Raw genomic sequence first — 6000 nt, 5'->3', positions numbered from 1 at the left:
TAGTCTGTCTCATCGTTGTCGGTGATCAGGCTGTTGTTGTGTCATCAACAAACTTAATGATGGTGTTGGAGTCGTGCCTGGCCGTGCAGTCATGAGTGAACAGGGAGTACAGGAGGGGACTGAGCCCGGAACACTGAGGGGCCCCTGTGTTGAGGATCAGCGTGGCGGACGTGTTGTCACCTACCCTTACCACTTGGGGGTGGCCCGTCAGGAAGTCCAGGATCCAGTTGCAGAGGGAGGTGTTTAGTCCCAGCGTCCTTAGCTTAGTGATGCACTTTGAGGGCACTATGGTGTTGAACACTGAGTTGTAGTCAATGAATAGCATTCTCACATAGGTGTTCTTTTTGTCCAGGTGTGAAATGGCAGTGTGGAGTGCAATAGAGATTGCATCATCTGTGGATCTGTTGTGTGGGATGCAACTTGGAGTGGGTCTAGGGTTTCTGGGATAATGGTGTTGATGTGAGCCATGACCAGCCTTTCAAAGCATTTCATGGCTACAGACATGAATACTATGGGCCGGTAGTCATTTAGGCAGTTTACCAGGCACTATGGTGGTCTATGATAGCAGTCTCATCCGAGTGTCTCTCTCTGAAAATGTGGAGGATGTCAGACAATTTGAAAGTCTAGAAAACATATATTTATCCCTTTTATATATTTATTATAATAAATGCCATTTAGCAGACACATTTTTTTTTTTATCGAAAGAGACTTACAGTCATACATTTTTAATGAATACGTTTTCCCAGGAATTCGAACCCACTGTCTCGGCGTTGAGCTACAACTGAGCTACATTTTTGTACACAAATACAGTGAGTACACCAAACATTAGGAACAGCTTTCTGATATTGAGCTGCACCCGCCCAACCTCATTTCCCCTCAGAACAGCCTCAATTCGTCAGGTCATGGACTCTACAAGGTGTTGAAAGCGTTCCACAGGGATACTGACCCATTTTGACTCCAAACATTCCCAAAGTTGTGTCTGGATGTCCTTTCAGTGGTGGAACATTCTTGATACACACAGGAAACTGTTGAGCGTGAAAATCCTGCAGCGTTGAAGTTTTTGACACAAAAACACGGTGCACCTGGCACCTTCTACCATAACCCGTTCAAAGGCAATTCAATATTTTGTCTTTCCCATTCACCCTCGGAATGGCACACATACACAATCAATGTCTCAATTGGCTCAAGGATTAAAAATCCTTCTTTAACCTGTCTCCTTCCATTCATCTACACTGATTGAAGTGGATTTAATAAATTACATCAATAAAGGATCATAGCTTTCACCTGGATTCACCTGGTCAGTCTATGTGATGGAAGGTGTGCTTAACGTTTTGTCCACTCAGTGTATATTAATGGAGATAAGCTTTCACATCCCAGTTTGTAAACCACATTTTCATTTTTTACTATGAAGTGAGATATTAGCAACTTTTCCACATTCCACTGATGGTTGGGAAGTGGCATGTCTATCCCGTCTTGGAGGGTATACTGAAACACTGTGCAACACACACGTGTGCAAATATTACCACCCAACCACCCACCGATGTTCCATTGTGTTACATCTAAAGTGTGAAGTAGCCTAACCCAGTCTCTACCAAACACACACATGCCACAGCATGTTCCGTGAGTGAGAAGTAATGCCTTCACTGCTGTCTCCCAGTCTACGGCTTTAAATGGTGCGCGCGCGGCGGTGGCGTTGAGGAGAGGAGAGACCAGCATGGGCGGGCTGTGTGTGAACATCCCGTGACCGGCAGCCAGTCTCACGGAGCTAGCGCGCCGCTCGTGTGATGCACTGTGGCGGAGATCGACAGGAGAGGAACGGAGGAAAGAACATCCAGGTATAGCCCCAGTTTAACGGCTATTACAGTGTCGGGAGTCTCGTTCTCATCGGCTTGGTTTTTGTTCAGTCTACTCTGTATTTTACCGACCCGGGATAACGTCCGGGATTTAAACGTAATCGGAGTTTATTCGTCGGATTATTATGCTTTGGATATTATCTCATAACTAAGGTCAGTGGTGCTCACTATTCGAATGCCAAAGAACTCTTGTCATTACTAGCGAAGCATTCCAAATCGTTCTAATCGTTCGTTAGGAACGAATAGACTAATATTTGGGTTGGAATGGGGATGTTTTGGTTGACATTTTCAAGTTTCGGCTGTTGACAGTCTACTGAAACAAGTTGGACGTTGAGAAAGTCGGCATGTTGTCAAATCTACCGATTCAAAAGTAGGTACTGCAATAGGCTATATTATCAATCGACCGGAAACACAAGACCGTGAATGATATCGACGCTAAATCGAATAAGGTCGCTACCTGCTGCAGGGTGGTTTATGGGTATGAAGTGGGGATTTCCGGTCATATCGGCTTGCTCCCCATTCCGCGTTCAAGAAGTCCAGGGTGACAAGCATGGACAAGCCCCCAGGACGGATCGAATTATGATCACATCGCTCAGCTCGTGGCCACTGACACTTTCCGGTCCCATATTCAATATTAATAATCTGAAAAATGTATCTTTATCAAAAACAGAGCGTTAGGACATTATAAAGGGTTTAAGCGACGCTAAATTAACGTTTGCTTTCTACAACTCTCGTTCTCACCTTCAAAGTAGTGTTGAAAAATTGATACGGGTGTCAGTGTCTTACGACTGTCAGCGTGCACCGGGTAATGTAAAATGTCAATGACGGTTCAGAATAAACACAGCCATTCTACGCATAACCGGTTTGGTTGGCATAACAATTAAACTAAGTTTAGGAATATATATTCTGGTTTGATAGTGTAAACTAAAACAGACATGAATCGCTGCTTTAACATTTGATATGGGGACATGACCTTCCACGTTCCAATGATAGCCTTACGCTGCAGACACCTTGTTGGAGACCAGACATTTGGTATTCCCACTTTTCCATCTCAAATCGTATTTCTTACATGCACATTTTAACGAAATAGACTAATTTAGAAAACAAATCTACGAGAAGAACGTGTTGTCTCCATATCGATTTTTTTTTTTAAATCACAGACATAGTTGTTCATTTGTAGCTATTACATATGATAAAACATAACATACAACCTGAAACAATTATATAAATACGTTAGAGTAACATGTTTATTGTCATGTGAGTCTGTAGTTGGAGTGTAAAAATAACGCAGGAAAATGATGTTTTTTTTTTTTGACGTGGTTGAATTCGTTTGGTATGAAATCCAGAATGAGCTGGTGAGCTCTGCAGAGCGTCAAGGAGGGCGTTTTTGGAGTGCAGATGAGCTACAGTACGTTTCGTATGACATTTATGAACATGCTGGTGTTTTTTTGTCGTATGGATTTTGATATAATCAATATCTAACAGTTTTTATATTATTTTTTTTAAAAGACTAAACGAATTAGCACTAGTCATATAATACCCATGGATCAACTCTCTGCACGTTTTATGTTACGTCGTGCATTTAATAACTTTATTTTTTTCTTCATCGTTTCGTGTTTTTTAGATCATAAACAGGAAGATATGTGGCCTAAAGTGTAAAAAGACTTCGATACATTTCTTTAAAAAAAAATATATATATAATGTAAGATATCACAAAATTTGGGTGAAAAATGTCACATTTTAAACCTAACGTTTTTTTCCAATAAAGGTTTGCTCAGCCCCTTCACCAGTCATGGTGAAATAAAACACTGCAATTTAACAGCGAAAGGGGCGACGTGTGTAGTTTATCATTGTGCCACACATTCAACGTGTCGGATTTACAGTGTTAATAGGCTTAGTGAATACATCAGAATGCAGGGAAACTCCTAATCAGTTTTTTTTCAACGTACAGACATATGACTTAGAAATGGGCGTGACCCCTACGAAACGTCTCTCTCTCTCCAGCCCAGCCTCACATTCAATTCGCGAGGCCTAAAGCTAGCAGCTATGCTCTCCATTAGAATGATCCTTTGAAATACAGATAACTGATTCTAGCTATGTTTAATTTTATTGATACATTTTCAAATCATGATTAATAATTTGAAAAAAATATACATTTCATTCAGCTGTTTTTTTTTTCTCACAAAATAAATCATATTTTGTTTGAAACGGTAATGTTTTTCATGGATGTTATTCCACTAATATTAGGCCTAAATTCCTGCAAAAAATAAAATATTATAGCCCAATATACAACGAAAACGTTTTGTTATTCAATCATTTCAAGAAAATAAATAGACCCTATTCGAGAAGAAAATGTGAATTAAATGTCTGAGTGTTTTTTTGCGGTCGTGTAAACCATACTGATTCTCTGCCCTGGTTATCTGTGGTGGTGGTGGGATTTAGCGGTAGTGGCTGCAGGGCGCACGGCTGGGGTTGGTGCGAGGTATAATTTGGCTGTCCTGCTTTCTGGGCGCTGGTTGGCCGACGATTAACTGCTCTGACAAATCAACCGAAAACGGCCAAAGGGTTCTCAATGTAACGTTAATCGGTATGGGCGGGAGAGGGAACACAATATTTCTCACATAATACTACTCACAATATTATTGAGAATGCTCTTTTTATTCTTTTTTTTTCTGTCATTTCTATATGGATAAAAAAACACAATTGTTTCGATGTTTTTTTTCCTGTCGGATGATTATAAAATAGTTTCGGCAGATAAATATAAAAATGTTAGTCTATTATATTGTTCTTGTTGAGTACGTCACAATCACACGCAATTTAATGCAGATCAAAGCAACAACAAAAACATTTAAAGGCGTGATTAAAGATGCAGGGGGGAGGAAAAATGATCTCTGGTTTTATCAATTCGGTCATGCCTTTCTAAATAAAACGAGGTCCAACAGCTCACAGTAATTGTATGTGCCCGAAAAAAGGTGCTGCAATTTACTCTGACTGAGCCTGTATAGGCCTGTGTGGTGAGAATGTGTTTGTGTGTATGCGCGAGCGTGCGTGCGTGTTGATGTGTATGCGTGTGTGTAAAAAACGGTGCACACGCACAAAGAGAGATTACACATGTGTGTCAAATGACAGAATCCAAATTCAGGGTGAAAGAGATGAACCTATAATAATTATAAAGCAACAGTAAAAAAAACCATAGACCTACATATCAAACAAACGTAATAATAATTACACAATATTCATTTATAATATTTTTTTTTTTGTAGTTCTGCTGTTGTGAAATGAAAGATATGTGCATTATACACGGGGGGTACAAAACATAAAATCCACTTCAATCAGTGTAGATGAAGGGGATGAGACAGGTAAAAAAATTTTTTTTTTAAGCCTCTAGATAATTGAGACGTGGATTGTGTATGTGTGCCACTTATACAAAATATTTAAGTTCCTTTGAACGGGGTATTGTAGTAGGTGCCAGGCGCACTGTTTTTTTGTGTGTGTCAAGAACTGCAACGCTCCTGGATTTTTCATGCTCAACAGTTTCCTGTGTCTATCAAGAATGGTCCAGCACCCAAAGGACATCCAGCCAATTTGACACAACTGTGGGAAGCATTGGAGTCAACATGAGCCAGTATCCCTGTGGAACGCTGTCAAAACACCTTGTAGAGTCAGTCCATGGCCTGATGAATTTAACCTTTTCTGATGGCAAAAAAGAGGTGGGGTCCAACTCAATATTAGGAAGGTGCTCTAAATGTTTTGTAGGGAGTATACTGGGTCTTTCCCCAGACGTTGCTACAGAGTATACTGGGTCTATCCCCAGACGATGCTATGGAGTATACTGGGTCTATCCCCAGACGTTACTACGGAGTATACTGGGTCTATCCCCAGACGTTGCTATCCCCAGACGTTGCTACAGAGTATACTGGGTCTATACCCAGACGTTGCTACGGTGTATACTGGGTCTATCCCCAAACGTTGCTACAGAGTATACTGGGTCTATCCCCAGACGTTGCTACGGAGTATACTGGGTCTATACCCAGACGTTGCTACGGTGTATACTGGGTCTATACCCAGACGTTGCTACGGAGTATACTGGGTCTATCCCCAGACGTTGCTACGGAGTATACTGGGTCTATACCCAGACGTTGCTACG

At 41.0% G+C, this 6000-nt stretch overlaps 1 protein-coding gene across 1 annotated transcript in view; it reads left to right on the top strand.

Annotated features, from left to right (window-relative positions):
• Positions 1-1602: 1602 nt before the first annotated feature.
• LOC129813206 (neurexin-3a-like) overlaps positions 1603-6000 on the top strand; it is a 789442-nt gene continuing 785044 nt past the window's right edge. The window contains exon 1 of the mRNA XM_055865477.1: positions 1603-1835. The gene's annotated coding sequence lies outside the window, so the exon portion shown is untranslated. The remainder of the gene's footprint in view (positions 1836-6000) is intronic.

This window comes from Salvelinus fontinalis, chromosome 16 (assembly GCF_029448725.1).
Source record: "Salvelinus fontinalis isolate EN_2023a chromosome 16, ASM2944872v1, whole genome shotgun sequence".
Classification (NCBI taxonomy): domain Eukaryota; kingdom Metazoa; phylum Chordata; class Actinopteri; order Salmoniformes; family Salmonidae; genus Salvelinus; species Salvelinus fontinalis.
Note: the sequence above shows the minus strand (reverse complement) of the source record. Positions and strands in the feature narration are given on the sequence as shown.